Genomic DNA, 18,723 nt, shown 5'->3' on the forward strand with positions numbered 1-18,723 from the left:
GCTTTTTCTCTCCAGCCCTAGCAGTTCACTGCCAAAGAATAATGTCACTTTGTTGTTGGTTAAAGTACCCTTGAGACATCCACTAGCTGCACAGAGATTTAGATACCAGCATAATATTCCCTGGCCTACAAATCGTGGAAGGGGAAGCTGGGAAGAGGAAGGAAAGAGTGGGAGCTAGAATGAGGGCTTTCCTCTGTGCATCCAGGCTGCCCTGGGCCTCAGCCCTCAGCTGCCTGAATGAATGCCTAGCAGTCATCTCACTGATACGGAAGCTACTGGAAGCTACATAGCACATAACTGTCATTCAATAGGACTGACTACTATTCAGTAACTTTGAGATTTAAAGGATCATGTAACTCCTGCAGTCATAATTCTCAACCCTTAGATGACACAAACATCACCTAGGGAACTTTCTTTTTTGTTTGTTTGTTTCTTTTTAATTTATTGATTTTAGAGAGGAAAAAGGACAAAGAGACAGGAACACCAATCTGTTCCTCTATGTGCCCTGACCAGGGACTGGACCTACAACCTTTGTGTATGGAGACCGTGTTCTAACCAACCAAGCTCTCCAACCAGGGAATTTTGTTTTTGAAAGAATAATTTTTACTGATTTTAGAGAGAGAGATGAAGGGAGAGAGAGAGAGAGAGAGAGAGAGAGAGAGAGAGAGAGAGAAACATGGATCTATTTTTGTATGTGCCTTGATAAGGTATTGAACCAGCAACCTCTGTGCTTTGGGAGGATTCTTTAACCAATTAGCTATCTGGCCAGGCCACCTAGGGAACTTGTATAAATGTTAGCCCTGTAGGGAACTTGTGTAATTGTTAGCTACGTGGGCTCTGTAGTGGAGACCAGATCTAAGAGGTCTGAGTTGGCCTCTGGAGTTGGCACATCTAATAAGGCTTCCTAATGGTTCTGATGCTCAGAACCTTTGTAGATTGTTTTGTTTACTTACCCATATATCATGTCTTTGCAGGTTTGACACATCCATAATACCTTCATCATCATTTTAATAGCTATTCCATTACACATAGGTATGATTATTTAGCCAGTGAGTGTTGACTATCCAGATTTTCCCCAATGTTTGTACATTTATAAACAAACCGGCAACAGATATTTCTATGCACATGCCATATCTGTTCCATCTTTTTCTTACAATGAATTTCTAGTGGTAGAATTGTCAAGTCACAGAATAATTAACTGTAAGGCTTTTAATAAGTTGCTAACTGGTCACCAAGAAAAGAAATGTTTCTAGGGTCACCCTCTCAGCAGCACTTCATAAAAGTGAGGAAACACACTCATGTCATTATGAATTTTATTTTTTTAGATAGCAAACAAACAAAAAATGGTTGTACATGAGCTCTGATAGAAAAAATATTTTTTATTGTTTTATGTGCATTTATTTGACTTATAGAGAGAATGGACCTTTTCTTTAAGCCATACGTTTGCCGTTTAAAGGTATTATTTTATGAACTGCTTATTCACATTCATTGCCCACTATGTGCTTACAACAGTTGTCTTTTTCTGATTAACTGGGAAGAACTGCTCACATATTAACACTTTGTTGGCTACATATTTGAAAATATGTTCCCATATATTGCTTAAAACATTTTGTTCATGATATTTTTAACTTTTTTGTTGTTGTTGTTATATATACAGATATTTATCTTTTTGAAATAAAATGTATATACTTTTTTAAAGAATTTTTATCTTCAATTTCATATGCAAAAAGATCTACTTTAAAATTATATATTCACTTACATTTTCTTCCAGGATTTTTATAGTTTATTTTTAGATTTAGATGTTTAATCCATCTGATAATTTTTTTGATATGGAAGACTAACTTTATTCTTCACACTGTCAGTCTAATGTCTTAAAAGCTATTAGTCCCCCTATTTATTATTTTAACAGGGAATACTTCTGAACAGCTATCCAAGTTATATACACATGCATGGTCTGGGAGAAACAGGACAAAATCTTTCTTCAGAGGGAGCTCTCTTACACTAGTTTACTCGGAAGCTTTCTCTTGAGTTGGTTTTGAGACTTGCTGAGCTGTATAAGTTCCAGAGGAAGCCACCAACCTTCCCTTCCCACTCTTTGCAGGTCAGTAGGTTTCCAAGGTTGTTGTACTTCAGATAAATCAACAAGCAAGGGAGAAGATAAGAAAAGAAACCCAGTGTGGTTGAGTATCAGTATATCATTGTATACTCCAATTGCCTTCCATTCTCTCCCGGCATTTTCTGTACTTCCCAACTGCAACATGAGAGAAGGAAATGAGCACAATGTGAGAGCAGATGAGCATTTTGACCCTCGCTTTATCTCTGTGTGACCACTCGTCTCTCTGAATCTTTTGTAAAAAGGGTAGACGTATGTGTTAGTCTTCTCAGGCTGCCATAACAAGATACCATAGGCTGGATGGATTAAACAGAAATTTGTCTTCTCACAGTTCCGGAGGCTGGAAGTTCAAGATCAAGATACCAGCAGAGTTGCTTTCTGCTGAGTCTTCTTTTCCTGACTTTCAGACAGCCACCTTCTCTCTGTGTTCTCACATGACATTTTCCTTTGTGCATGTGCGCAGAGGGAGATCTCTGTTGTCTCCTTCTCTATTTATGGGGACACCAGTCCTATTATATTAGAGTCCCACCCTCCTGACCTCATTTAACCTTATTACCTCCTTAAAGGTCCTATCTGTTGATATAATGATATAGTCACATCAGGGTTAAGATTTCAACTTAAGAATTTTGGGGGGATGCAATTCAGTCCATAACAGTATGAATATCTAGATCTCACATAGATGTAAACATTTTAAATTGGCCAAGAGTTTGCTTAAAGGCTTTTAATCACTATAAAAAAAATAGAAGACTGGATAAAGAAAATGGGGCACATATACACCATGGTATACTATTCAGCTAGAAGAAATGATGACATCGGATCACTTACAGCAGAATGGTGGAATCTTGATAACATTATGCAGAGTGAAATAAGTGAATCAGAAAAAAACAAGAACTGCAGGATTCCATACATTGGTGCGACATAAAAACGAGACTAAGAGACATAGACAGGAGTGGGGTGGTTACGGGGGGTGGGGGGGTGGGGGGAGGGTAGGAGGGAAAGGGGGAGGGGGAGGGGAGGGGGAGGGGGAGGGGTACAAAGAAAACTGGATAGAGGGTGACGGAGGACGATCTCTCTTTGGGTGATGGGTATGCAACAGAACTAAATGACAAGATAACCTGGAAATGTTTTCTTTGAATATATGTACCCTGATTTATTGATGTCACCCCATTAAAATAAAAATTTATTTATAAAAAAAAAAAAAAAAAACAAGCCTTGGCAGTCACTGTACCATATTGCCCATTGTATCTGCCCTGGTCTAATCTTCAATAACTAAAAAAAAAAAAAAGAGTCTTAAAAAAAATAAAAACATTTTTCAAATAAATTTACTAGTTTGAGAGAAGGAGCTTAAAAATGAAAATTGCATTTCTACTGAAATCAGCCCGGTTGTCTGTTTTTAGCATGTTAAATATGCCCAGGGCTGTGCTGGAATGTTCTGGGTGTTCAAAAGAAGCATTCAGCATAGGTCCTACTTTTTTATTCTAATTTTTTTTTATAATTTCATTTAGGAAACTAAATTTAATGGGGTGACATTGGTCAGTAAGAGTACATAGGTTTCAGGTAAATATCTCTATAGCATTTGAACTGTTGATTATGTCGTGTACCCGTTTGGATGTCTTCTGGGAGAAGTGTCTGTTCAGGTATAGGCTCTACTTTTTACTGGCATAGTCTCTCCATGGAAGGTGACACAAACCTTTGAAATAACGAGGGAATAGTACAAAAATCAATATAATTAAGGGTAAGATGGGTCTTCAATTAATACATCTATGTAGGAGGCAATCGCTAAGAGCTGCCTATGTAGAGTTTAAATGCTGAAGGTGTGGTGAGCCTGTGGTTGGTCCTCTGGCACTCTCCAGCATCAGGCAAAGCAAAAGGAGGCATCACGTGTCCTCTGAGAAAACTCCCCTGTTTAAGTGTCAGTTTGTTCTGAGTGGAGGCAAGGTAGCCGGCGTTCTGAGTTGGTGGAATTACACTAGTTGATGTCTGGATAGAGTAGAGTATCTCCCAGGCACATTACCTCCAGACAGAACTTCAAGATGGGTCACAAGAGTCATTGGAATTTGGGACAAAAGGAAGAAAGAAAATAGCAACAGCATTCTTTCCTGAAAATCAACAATATTGCAGGAAATGGAAACCCATGTGGGCCGAGAGTGGAGGTCATTCTAACGAGGCCTCTCATTTCTGCAGAGAAGGCAGAGGTGAGTTTATGGAGACAAGCATCAGCTTCTTCAAAGCCATGTAGTGGCCTGACTGTTCTCAGAGCAGATAATGCCAAACACCAGACAGGTGAGAAGCCAGGTTAACCCGGCAGGAGCAGGAGGAAGGCCTTGCGGAACTGTAGGCTGTAGGCGCCACTAATGAGGAGGGCTCCAACCAAGCGAACACAGGAAACCTGGCGCTTTCCCCTGGGACCGCCCTTTCTCTCCTTCTGCCCTCTTGCCCCTTGCCCTGGAAAGCAGGTTGCTAAACACCTGGTTGTCAGCCCCACAAGCGGAGCTACCTGCAGTGGTTTAACCCACCGCCAGTGTTATACCAATCATTCAACAATTCCCACAGCTGCTTTTGTGAGAAGCCTCTCTCTTAAGCCTCTGGTTTAAGAATTTAGAGTAATCATGTAAAAATGATACCCTTGTGCTCCATGATCCTCTGAATCTCGCTAATGCCGGATCCCAGAAGAGGGCTTATTAATGGTGAGACGCAATGCCTCTCTCTCGGCTCGTGTTTCACACGGGTCTCTCTCACGGATTCAGCTGTAAACCTCACTGCTGATAAAGGGCGTATAATGAACCTCCCTTCTCCACGGAAATGCAACCTAGGGCTGATGGAGTAGTTACCTGCTGTCCCTCCTGGCGCTAAGGCTGGCGCGAGGGGTGTGTTTCATGGCCGTGGGGAATAACGGTACAAGGCCATTTCCTCTTACACCTCAGGCTGTTCTCTGCCCTAGTGACAGAGGCTGCGTTTGAAGATCAATATTTGGGACTGGAGGGGTGCTATGATTTCTTCAATAGTTCCACAGCAATTGATTTGCCCATTCTCTACCGCTAACAGGATCAAGGGCTTCCCATTTTTGTGTAATCTCCATAAAAATAAATAAGGTTTTCATGTCTCCAGACCCTATGAAGTAGATAATTCTAGAATGTATTTTTGGGCCCAGGACATCTCCCACTTTGCCCTGATGGAGAACAACTTCGCCACTGCTTTTTCTAATAGGAGTCCGTGAGGGGCACTGAGGATAACAGCCCCCCACCACCACCACCGTTCATAGTCCTCCATCCGAGGTCAGCAAGAGAGATGGCAGCTCCTGTCTTAGATGAGAAACTCTTACTAGAATCTGGATCTGGGACTGGTTGGCACACATGACTGGAGACCTCATTTTTGAATGTAGACTCTCCCTCTCCAAACAGCCCAGTTTGCATTAAGTTCAGTCCTTTCCCCGACACCCCCAGGGTCTTATTTGCCGCTTACATAGTCAAGCTAGCAACTGAGAGAAACTTGTCCCAAAGATGAGAAACTGAGGCACACAGATGTGAGGCCACTGAAAGCCACACAGAAGTTTCGCTGTGGAACAAGAACTAGAATTCAGGATCACTGTGCTCCCAGCAAAGGCCGGTTTCAAACATGCTATTTCTCTCAGATTATGTATTAAAAACCGAAAAAAAAAAATACAAGGCTCTCTAAAGAGATTACTGATTTTAAACAGATAGTTCCTAAGCAAGACATTGTCCTCTAATTTTTCTAATTGTAAAAAGTGATGAGTGAAGCATAAACCTTTTGTCCCAAGTGCCCAGGCAGACAGACCCTGGCCTGAAGTGTCATTTTGCCTGTTCCCAGGAGGCAGGGCTCAAGCCTTAGTTACTCTGGTGTGCAGCCAGGGGTTTTACTTTTGAAGATGACACCTCTGGGTAATTGGCCATCCTGGAAGAATGTTCTGATGTCATTCAAAGCATGTTTCAGTTAACAGTGTAATAACATCCTCGGAAAAGGTGCCCTTTCGTGTGGAGTGAGGTGGGCAAACACTGGAGAACTGAACTCTGAATTTGGAAGGAACAGCCAGGACCCCGCTTTTCAAACTCACCCCTTCATCAGCGCGACCTCTCTGGAAAGACACAGACACATATATGTAAGTAGCTGTGCATGGCATTAATTGGTACTTTGTCATCAAACCACACTTCCACGAGACCCCTCAGCTCACTACTCTTGCCTCATCTGAACTGAGACTACCATTTGAAGTTTAATTTTCACTTACCTAACCTTAAAAAATAACACCTCATTTGACTCACTTATTGAATAAAGGATTAGTATTATTTTCCTTCCTTCAGTGAACTTTCCTGCCCTTTATCCTCAGTAGATTGTACGTCTTTGTGTTTCTCTGCCAAGATAGCACTATTGAGCAAATCACAGGTCTTAATTCTGCCCAGTTCATGCAGTGATAACTTTTTATTCTGACATGCTGGAGGTCATCTCAATGGGAGGAATGGGGAGGAAGGAGAATGTGCCCCCAACTTGAATTAAAATAACTTCCAAGCACTTCCTGGAGCAGAAATAAAGATGAAAAGGGCCCCAAATTATGGGAGTATTTGAAATAACAAGGCGAGAGTGTCCTTTGAAATATACTCAGCCACATTTGTTTGCCTTTAAGTCAGATCACCTTAACCAAGGACGTTGGGTGGCAGGAACAAATGGTTAATGATTGTGAAAGGAACCTGGCCAATTGACTTTTTTTCCTTTCTCTTTCTTTTACTTATCTTTTTATATTATTATTATTATTATTATTATTATTATTATTATTATTATTATTTTAACTTTGGCTAGAATGCCCAGTAGGAGCACAGACTGGAAGATCGGCTGTCTTTTGAACTGGGGACATCACAGGAAATCGGGAGGCTCCAAATTGCTAACCTGAGGCCGGAGCAACCCCCCCCCCCCAACCCTTCGAAGGGACTGCTTTTTATTTTCCCTCCCCTTCATCGAATGGCATCCAAAGTCCTGCCGGATTGCAACTGTCTTTGTTCCTGCAGCCAAGCCTTATAGCTGCCTCACACTCTGCCACACTCATAACCTCACACTAGAAAGGAGATTACAAAGAGGGGCAAACACCCTAGAGGGTTCCCCTTTATCAGAACCTTCCCTGTCAGTTGGGCTCCTCATTTCCAGAGCCCTTGTCTGATTATTAGTGTACTGACGGAATAAAAATAACCTTATATTCCTACATGAATCATAAATAAAACCCTTTTATTTCATCAAAGAGGTTGGCAGGTTTATAGTCCTTTACAATGCAGGCACGATGTGAATGACATACCTTTAATTTTGCTGACAAGCTCATTGGGGTTCAAATGAGAAAAAAAAAAGATTGAAAAGTGGGTGACTTCGACAATGGTCGCGCGGGGAGCTTTTTGGTGAGGATAAATATTTCACCTTGCCGCTGTAATCAGGGAACCCACTGATCTTGGTGATGAACTCTTCAATTACAGCCCACTTCTGACTCTTCAGAACTGCCTAAGTAATAATACCGTAGTTATTATTGCTGATGGAAGCAACCTGTGAAAAAAGAAAGAAGGAAGGGGGGTGGAAAAGAAAAAGAAAAAGTAGTGTGATGGAAAAAGAAAGCCATTAAAAGTTAGCATCATTGGATTATCAAAGAAAATGACATGGAGCTGGGCAATAGAAAAGTTGTATTCCCCACACACACTCCTGTCCCTCATTTCTCTATCTAAACCATCTTCATGATTCCATGAATGCTCCAAGTTTTCATTGACTGAAGCTCTCCAAATTAAAGAACTTAGCCATGAAAGGTTCCATGCTTTCTATACCCGGTTCATTTGCCTTTGATTTCTGTTAGCTATGGCATAGGACATTGTGAGTCCTTCTTCTAAAAGACAAGAAGCATACACAGCAATGTTTTCAGAGCTGAATTCCATACAACTGAGTCTCCTGCTTCCTTTTTACAGTTGGGAAGGATCAAAGGAGAAAACAAAACACTAGATGCTGAGTTCCTCAATTATTGACCTCAGTTTTTTTCCAAAGCCTCTACAGATTTTTGGAGATCTGGGTTTTAAGGAGGAAAAAGCAAACGGGAAAGTGAAAATTTTTTAAAAAGTTAATTACTAGAAAAGGAAAGATGCTTCACTTTAAGATGTGATCCTTTTGGTGAGTCAGTCTAAGAGACAGGCTCAGAACTTAGCCCTAAATGATGAACTTTTATATGGCTGGCTTCAGGGCTTGTAACTTAGCTCAAGATCTGTGTCTACTGTCAAATCTAGATTTTGTTTCATTATTTGAGAACTTTTAGCAAGAATGATAGTAGCTACCAGTGATTGGCAGGCTCCTTCCCCTAAAAAATAGGTCAAACTTTGCAAGGCATGAGCCTTTCTTTAACACAATTAAGCAGGACAGAAAGAGCTAATATGAACCAGGAAAGAAAGTATAGTTTTCTTTCTTCAACTGAATTACAACCTTCTTGAGGACAAGAGCCATGTTTTATTCTAATTGTATACCTTCTATAGAACCTATAGTTGTACATTTAGCCAGTTTTCTAGGTAACATGAGAAGTAGGATAAGGGTACTCAAGGAGCCACTGGAGACCAAGGGGCTGTCTGTTCTACAAAGTTCTGAGACTCAACCTCATGAATCCAATCAAACCATGAACCGTTAGATCATGTCAAGTGAGGTGGCTTTTTATTACATGGATCCCATGAAAGTGTTTAAATTTTTTTTTAAAAATTGTGTTAACAAATTTTGTGTTAATTTTTAACTATACAGTTCAGTGGTCTTAAATATATTTATGTTATGCAAACATCACTACCATCCATCACCCTAACACTTTTTATTTTATCAAACTCAAACGCTCTACCCATTAAACAATAACTCTCCGATTCCTACCCTTCCCTCCAACCCCTAGAAACCACCATTCAACTTTCTGTCTTTATGAATTTGACTACTTTAAGTACCTTATAGAAGAGTGGAAATATATAGATTTATCTTTTTGTGACTGGCTTAGTTCACTTAATGTTTCCTCAAGGTTCATCTGTTTTCTAGGATATGTCAGGATTGCCTTCCTTTTTAAGATTGAATAGTATTCCATTGTAGATATATACCACATTTTGCTTATCCATTCATCCTTTGATGGACATTTGGACTGCTTCCACATTTTAGCTATTGTGATTATATGTGCAAAAATCTCTTCAACACCCTGCTTCCAGTTCTTTGGTGTATATCCAGAAGTGGAATTACAAGGTCATATGGTAATTCTATTTTTAATTTTTTGAGGAACTGCCATACTATTTTTCACTGCAGCTATATCATTTCACAAGCCCACCAAGAGTGTACAAGGTTACAAATTTATCCACATTGTTGCCAACACTTATTTTCCATTTAAAAAAAATAGTTGCCATCTAATATGAGATGTAGCTCATTGTAGTTTTGATTTGTATTTCCCTAATAATTAGTGATGTTGAGAATCTTTTCATATGCTAATTGACTATTTCTACATCTTCTTTGGAAGATTTGGGTTGTTTTTCCTTTGTAGTTGAATTTTATGGGTTCTCTATATACTCTGGATATTAATCTATCTATCTATCTATCTATCTATCTATCTATCTATCTATCTATCTATCTATCATCTATCTATTTGTATTGCATGAAAGGTGATGAGACAGAGACAGACTCCTATATACGCCCAACTGGGATACACCTGCCAAGCCCACTAGGGGGCAGTGCTCTGCCCATCTGGGGCTGCTGCTTTATTGCTGGGAACAAAGCTATTTTAGCACCTGAGGTGAGGCCATGGAGCCATCCTCAGCAGCTAGGGCCAAATTGCTCAAATCATTTGAGCCATGGCTGTGGGAGGGGAAGTAGGAGAGAGAGAGAGAGAGAGAGAGAGAGAGAAGGTAGAGGGGGAGGTGTGGAAAAGCGTATGATCGCTTCTCCTGTGTACCCTGATCAGTAATAGAACCCTGGACTTCCATACACTGGGCTGATACTCTACTGCTGAGCTAACCAGCCAGGGCCTTTGGATATTCATTTTTTATCAGAAATATTGTTTAAGAAATCTAATTTGTCTGTTGTTTTTTTTGTTTGTTTGTTTTTGTTTTCTTTTTTGTTTGCATGTGACTTTAAAATGTCACATCCAAGAAATCATTGCCAAATTCAATGTCGTGAAGCTTTTGCCCTGTGTTTTTGTCTAAGAATTTTCCTTGGATCCACCCGGCATGCCCACCAGGGGCGACGCTCTGCCCACCAGAGGGCGATGCTCTGCCCCTCCGGGGCATTGCTCCGTTGCGACCAGAGCCACTCTAGCGCCTGGGGCAGAGGCCAAGGAGCCATCCCCAGTGCCCGCACCATCCTTGCTCCAATGGAGCCTCGGCTGTGAGAGGGGAAGAGAGAGACAGAGAGACAGAGAGGAAGGAGAGGGGGAGGGGTGAAGAAGCAGATGGGCGCTTCTCCTGTGTGCCCTGGCCGGGAATCGAACCCGGGACTTCTGCACACCAGGCCGACGCTCTACCACTGAGCCAACCGGCCAGGGCCTCGTCTAAGAATTTTATAGCCTTTGGTCTTACATTTTGGTATTTGGTCCATTTTGTGTTAATTTTTGTATGTGGTGATAGATAAAGGTCCAACTTCACTCTTTTGTATGTGGGTATCCAGTTTTCCAGCGCTGTTGGTTTGAAACTGCCTTTTCCTCATTGAATGGTCTTGGCATCCTTATATATATATTTGTGACTCTGTAAAGATCTTTTTAGGAAGAAGCTATTTTTCCAGTTTCACCGATAAGGACACTGTGACTCAAAGAGCTTAAGTATCTACCAGAAATGACACAGAAGGATATCAGAATCAGCATTCCAGTTCTTGAATAAAAGAGTGTTTATCTTGAAGAAAAATGATGGTTGAGAAGCCTATGCCACACATCTGAGTTTTAACAATGGGATATGTTAAACAGATACAGTAAACAGATTCTTACTGTACTTTTAGGCAACGGGTTGCATGGCAGCCCATAGGAGAAAAAGACACCAATAAGTACAATGACAATGCACTGCTCTTCTTTCTCTAAGTGAACACACAGATGCTTATACTATGGACATGAAAATTTGGGCTGTGATAGATCTTCAGTCTCTGTTACAGCTGCCATGGGCTCATGCATAAGACCCCAGGCTGTATGAGAAGAAACAGCACCCATGAACTCAAGAAGGGTATGCCCGACTGTGGACCACCTGGGAAACAGGGTAGCCTTATAAACTACTGTAAGAAAGGAGAAAAAAGTACATTTAAACATAAGACTTTCTTTCAGCAACAAGAATTAAACTGACAAGCATTTAACTAGGACCTTTTATTTCTTAGCATATTTGTGGCCACGATAGAACTAAAACATTAATTTAGAAATATTATCTAACCTGACATACTAAGCTATAAACATGCTGTTACCAAACAAATGCCATGCAGAGTAAGTGCAGTATGCAGAACAACTGGGTCGGACATAAAGCATGTCTGCCTTTAACATCCATACCTATTTGGCAAATGTCTGAGTACTTTACTAGTCACCAGGCACTGTACTAGATGTTTCATGTCCATAATTATCACTAGCTCTTATAAGAACACTGTGAGGAAGGTGTCTTGGTTAGAATCCAAGCATGAAGAAGGAAACCCTCTAAATATCCATATTAGAGGGGACTTAAGACAGAAATGGCAACAGAGAGAATGTATGATGGTGAACTGATATAGGTAATGTAAGAGCTGAGAAGCCAAACAGGAGAAGGGGAAGAAACCTCATATTGACAAGAATAGAAAGAGAGTAGAATTACCAGAGCCAGAAGGAACTAGAACCACAGAGAAGACACAGGTACTTCTAGTCAGGTCAAAGAGACTGCTGGAAAAATATCCTCACGTCCCTCTTTTCCCTGCCTGTCCCTCCCACTGGCCAGAAAACAGAGAGTATTGTGCAATAGAGAGCAGAGAGGAGGAAAGGCAGGAAATGGGTCTGAGGACAGACAGGCTAAGGGCAGACCAGAAAGTGTTCTGATGCCCATTATACAAAATGTAGATACTGAGGTTCAGAGAAGCTGTGGTTTACCCAAGGTCATACGACTAGTAACTGCAGGATAAAGGATGTCAATCCTGAGCAGGCACTCTCCTAGATGTTTTATAATTATCACTACTTCTGACAACACCACTGTGAGAAGTCCCAGTGGTCCACACATTTCCGTGATGCTATTTCTTCCCTGTGTGCTGGACTGGGCAGCAAAAGGAAAGGTCCTCAGTGACCTCAGATGCTCCCAGCTTGCAGAATCAGACTGAACCCCTGCCCTGTTCTAAACCTGCCCAGAAATAAGATAATGATTCTCTAAAATAAGCCAACCACTTTATAGTACAGATGGTTCCATGGCAACCTAACGGTGGTTTTCGAAATATCTTGGGATAAGACTTCCTCACCTCTCTTTTCTCCCTTAATTTTTGCTACTGTACCCTCGGCTTTGACTTTAGACTCTCGTTTGGTCCACTGGGTTCGGCCAGGCCTGGATAGCACTCTGACATGTGGGGAGCACAAAGTAGGGCCCCCAGTAGATTTAATCAATTAATGAATTCTGTGCTGGTTCAAATCGGTTAACTGCATGTCTCCCGATGTTGATATGAACTGTCCTCTGTGAGTAACGCACTTCAATCTTATCTTGTCCTCTGGCTTCAGCCCCCGTCTGCCCGCCCCCCTTGTTAAACATGTCAGTGTCCAGGTTCTATTCCTGACTCGTGGTATAATGAACAGTTTCCAAATCATGATACCCAGACAAATGCCATCTGCCAAGCTACAGCCTTCCAGTGACTTGTGTCACTTGTCTAAAATCAGTTACTTCTCCTCTCCCTAGAACCTAACCCTGCCCCTTGAATTACATTTGCCCCAGGGAACAACTGTTTGTTGATGGCTTGCTGATGAGTATGCAAGAGTCTCTTCTTTAAAAGCTTACATGCAGTCCTTGAAAATATTACTTCTGTACATGTAATGAACTTACTAAAAAACATGTCTCTATTTGAGAGAGACAGAAAGAAAAAGGAATGGAAAGGAAAAGGAAAAAAAAAAACACTGACAAAACCACAGAGAGAGACAAAATCAACTCTATTGAATTCTAGATTGGCCTCTTGTCAGGATTTTTGCAAGATTCCTCTGCTACTCTTTTAATTTTCATTACTTTCTATTTTCTTTGAATAAGCATAGAAGCAGGTTCTAATTTTACCAGAGGCTTTTCATCAAATCAGACTTTTTATTCTCCTAGGTTATCCTAGGCGCAAAAACACATCTCTCTTTTTAACTCTTGCATAATATTAGCTAACTTCAATGGGGTACAGCTTCTTGAACCCACGCAGGAAAGACACAACATTATTCTTTAACCTGACTCCAGTTATCTTTCATCATAGAAACTGATATTCTCAGGAACCAGAGTCTTCACAGAACCACTGAGATGTATGAGATATTTCCTTAATCACTGACTGTACAGACATGAACTTTTTGAAATTAAAGCAAGTCATAAAGGAACCTCAGATGCTTGATTCTCCTTTTTCTAACCTTGTAAAATTGAGTCAGATATATATGAGACTATATATACATATACACACATAAATTATATGTATATGTATATGTATGTATATGTATATGTGTATGTGTATGTGTATGTGTATGTATATGTATATGTATATGTATATGTATATGTATATGTATATGTATATGTATATGTATATGTATATGCAGAAACCTTGTCTCAAGCAGGATTTGCCACTTCTCTCTGGCACAATGAACACATAACAGGTCACTGCTTCTCCCTGGGGCCATTTGGGATAGTATCATTTTGTTAGAGCAAACTGGCAGAAGGTGTGTGTGGAGGACAAGCTCCCAGAGAGCCACTCCATGGAAATTCACAGTCACCGTGTCACACCACCAGCCTCTATGTCTAAGCATAACCTAGAAGATGCGTGCCAGCAACCTGAGCCCAAATCTAATAGTGAGGAGGAAAAGGGTCACAGATACAAACTGAAGTTTCTTTTTATACTCTGACAGTGGTGGTTTCTAAGATCTTCCATTTCCTAACCATGGACAGATCTGCTTTTTTACATTTTCTTAATAATGAAAACAGGTGTGTATTTCTTAAATAAAAACAGATGTGTACTTCTGCAGACTAAATGCCGTCAGACACGTAGAGCCTGTGGTTGGCTTATACTCTGTTGTTCTCTCTTTTAAAACTGAGGTTATAGGGCACTCTTCCAATGAAACAAGGAATAAATATACATCCATTATGAATTTGCATGATGTGTGGTCATTCTAAAGAGGTCCTAAGCATAGGTCTTTTCATTTAAGTGTTTATGGTATCACATCACGGTGGAGACCGTGAGGACCTGCCCTCTGTGCTCCTTTCGGAAGGGAAGGCTCACTAGCTGTGAGGCTCTGCATCCAGCAACTCATCTTCCCTGGACCTTGGTATTTTTATTTGAAAATGAGATACTGACTCATGAGATTTTTGCAAGATTTTATTACAATATAAGTAAGGCATTTCTTAACATATATTAGACCTTTAATGAGGACTTGGGAAGATTTAAAACATAGGTGTGAAGTGACAGCATTTCCCTACCAACCAGCCCTAAAAAGGTGAGGGTCAAATTAGGGGCACGGTTTGTATGGTCTTTGAGGTTCAGAGTAGAAGGAAAAGGTGATTAGCTGGAGCAAACAAGAGAGATTTTGAGAGACTGAGGTTGAGCCTTGTTGAAAGGACGGATTTGGAAACATGTACAGTAATCTTGAAAAGGCCAGTGGCTTGGGCAGAAAGAGTGTGGGAACTCCAGGTGAATATGAACAACAGTGAGGAAGTGATTTGTCTTAGGTTAGCAATCAAGAATGGGACCAGTGAGCATGTACGTGGAAATCTGGTGGGGTGGACTAATTTTTTTTTCTTTTTTTTTTTTTTTAGGCAGGAGAGAAACTCTAAGATGTTCACATTGAAGTGGATAATTGATGACAGAGTCAGAGCATCATGATACAAATAGTGGGACAGGAGATAGAAAAGGTGAATGTGTTTCTGGATGTGTGACACTCAAAGATGACTAAACCTTAGAATAGAGTGGGAGGGGAAGGAGAGTTCCACAGTTGATTCTGACCCTCTGCTTTTGCATAACAGGGGAGTGGCAGCCACCTTAACACAAGAAGGGAAGGCAAGAAAAGAGCTGGCTTTGGAAAAGAAGAGTCAAACAGAAAAACAGGTGGTTCATTGCCCACAATTCACTTCCAATTGTCCCTTAAGGGTCTGGAATGAAGTGAGAACATAGTTTCAGTGAATTCCAACTGGGTTATATAACATATTTTGAATATGAAACAAAATGTAGCATCTTTTCTACTCATGGCAAGGAGGGCTTTCTGCCAAGCATTGCTGGAACAGCACATCTATTTTGTTAGGCTGAGTCACTGTGCCTTCAGAAACGGTTCTAATCTCAGCTCTGTATGATGGCTATGGAAAAGTTTATTTCTAGTTTTTTTCTGAGTCTCAGGGTTTTTTTTTCCCCTCTGAAAAGAATATAATGACATCAACTTGTCCTCCACTGCCACTGCCACACATTTTGAGAGAAATTTGCATATTTACTGAGAACATGTTGAAGGCTCCTCTTCCTGTTGCCCTGGCTTGACACTCCCAGAGTGCACCGCGAATGCTGAATGCCTCTGCAGCAGGGAGTATCGCTGAGCAGGGTTTTCAATATCTCTGTCTCTCCCAGGAGACTATGAGTTCTTGAAGGCTGGGACTGTACTTCTCATCTCGCTAATGAATTAATGAGTGAAATGTGTATTTTATTAGTCTGTAGGATAGAGACCCCCTTGGTTAAAAATCTGGCTTCTCCTTTATGAACTCAGCCCCTGCCTGAGAGAAACATGAGGTAACTGGAAATAGTTGCCTCCTCCTGATACTTCTCTGTTTCTTAATTATAAATATGGTAGCTTTTCGGTAAATGAAAGGATGTAACACTTGTGAATTTCACTAAAGACAAGGTAAAAAAATTAAGCATGAGCTAGAGGAGTAACCAGTTAAATAATGATGCCATCAAAAGCACAAATCGACATGCTTACAATGTCCAGGCATTTAATGCATTACATATCTTCTTCCAGTAACATTTGTAGCTGCATGACATGGACATATGGGCATTTGGGGGAAAACCAAATCTGTCTTTGCCAAGTAGCTGCTTAAGTTTTTTGAAATAGAATGACATGTGGATTTGTACAGAGTGGAAATGAGTAGGAAGAAGAGAAAAGAAGGGTCTAAAAAACACTTCTTGGTCATACATTTTGAAAACCACTTGAAAAACTGAAGAGTGGCATTTTTATACACTGCAACGCATATTGTTTTTGTTTTAGAATAGGATTGTCTTCGATGATGAATCAGTATACTGATTGTTCTTAACTTTCTCAACTTTTCATTACTTGATTTTCCTTCCTTAGGCAAGTACCAGGGATAAACTAGGAATTTTGTATAATAAGGAGAATAAAATTAATAGAAACAGTTTGCTGCTTTCTTCTAATTGATAATGGTTAAGAGCAAGATAATTTTCAAACTTGGTAAGAAACCAGAAATAAAATCAATATTTGTGAGTTGAAGCCTGAAGAGGATAATGATTACATCATCAAATAGCTAAAACACCTCAAATCTCCCAAGGCTTGTGGGTAAAAGCAGCTTATAAAACACACCCTTATGATCTCTTATTAGTTCTGGCTTATTTTTAACCACAAATACAGATACATTAATTACACAAATTACTATGAGACTTACAGAAATAGCCAACAACAATAAAATTCTTTGGTATCATTTTATTACTTTATACATTGACACTATTATCAAAATTCAAGCCTGGTTCTTGTTTACCTAATCTGTTATCAGCAAAAAGACTTTTCCACCAGCAAGCTTCTGTTGAAATCCCAAACTTAGGTAACTGTTGTCATTGGAAAGGGATCTCAAGTATAGTGGAACTCGAGAGAAATGGCGCCATGAGGAGTGCTCCTAATACCTCTCCTTGAAATTTCAACAAGTTCAACAACTAGAGACAGAAAAACAATAGCAGGAGCATCTGAAGTATATATACATCAAACAAAGGTATGATTGGGTGAAAAGGTGGCTGAATATATAATCCACTCTGAAGGAATAAAGATGGAGAACGGAGTATTACACTTTCCTCACTGATCTGAGAAAGGGCTGCTTTCACTTGCAACTGAGAGGAAGGGTGGGCGAGGGAAGAGAGAAGAAGCTGGCTAGGGCAGAGACCTTCAAGCCGAGGAGAGAGTGTGCCCGTGGCTCTGCTTGATTTCGCCATCACAGAGCTAACACCAGCAGCAAACCACGGCAGAGGTGGGGGAGGAGTTTGCTTGTGGAGACTCATACCAGTGTGGCTTTGGGCTTTGTTTACTCCCGGTCTCCCAGTCAGCGAGTGCGGGAAATGTGCGAGTGGATCCACCTGGTGCTTCAGGCATGGGCGCCTGCATTCCCAGACGGAGGGCCTGGGTTGGAGACCATCAGCAGTGGCCCCCTGCATGTGTTATGGCCAGAGTTTCTGTATAATCCCGGCTCCCCAAACAACAGCATGCGGGAAGTACCCAGAGCCGGCTTCCCTACACCCAGACCTGTCTGGGTGGGGCGTCTCCGCCAGCCAGCCAGGCTAACAAAGCAAACACCCACAGAGGAGAACTTTGGAAGTGGTAGGGGGAAGGGCATGCAGATAGCCTCTGGAGATCAGACCCACAGAACGCTGAAAGAAACCTAACCCACAGTCTGCTCACTGCCCCGCCGGCTTACGATGATGGCTCTGGCTGACAAAGCCTTCTTTCCTAGGGCTGCAACTTAAGCAAAAAAGTACAGTCCCATGGAATAGACCTCAGAGAACACTCTGGAAGTTGGGTGGGCTGAGCTGTAGTCTTCCCAACAAGGTAGAAGCCTGCAGAGAGCAGACCTACAGAGACCCGCAGAGTGCTGAGGCAAACTTTAACTAGACATACCTGGAGAACCTTAGGAATGAGCCTGACCAGAAGTCAGCTCACACCCCTGCCTGCCTAAGCTGGTGGCTCTGGTTGGTAAAGCTATTATACTCAGGGCTGTGCTTTGAACGAACCTGGAGGAGGGATTTATCAGATTTTAGGGCTTCTTGTTCTGCAGACAGTGACTGGGAATCTTCCTGCCAGCTGATACAGGTTATAAAGTGCAAAAAGCCTGGGGAGAGTAGACCCGCGGAGCGCTGAGGCATACTAGACATGCCTGGAGGCTAATAGAAAGACACCTGAAAGGTAATTAACTCCCAGCTCTACCTGATTATGCTGGTGGCTCTGGCTGGCAAAGCCTTACTCAGAACCCTGCTTTGAGCAGAGATAGAGGGGAGATTTGGCAGCTCTTTCAGCCTCTTGCTCTTCAGGCAGTGACTGGGGCAAATTCGCAGCTGGGTCCCCAGGCTGCTGGTTCAGGAAGGAGAAATTTGGGGAGAGGCTCAGGGAAAATGGACTCTCCCATTGTCAGAGCCTGCAAATGCTAACAAGCCCCGCCTACCAATGGCACAGAGGCCTAGTTTATGTCATCACCATAGTGACACATCAACTGCAAATCTTTGCCTGAGTGCCACAG

The sequence above is a fragment of the Saccopteryx leptura genome, chromosome 3 (assembly GCF_036850995.1).
Source record: "Saccopteryx leptura isolate mSacLep1 chromosome 3, mSacLep1_pri_phased_curated, whole genome shotgun sequence".
Taxonomy (NCBI): Eukaryota; Metazoa; Chordata; class Mammalia; order Chiroptera; family Emballonuridae; genus Saccopteryx; species Saccopteryx leptura.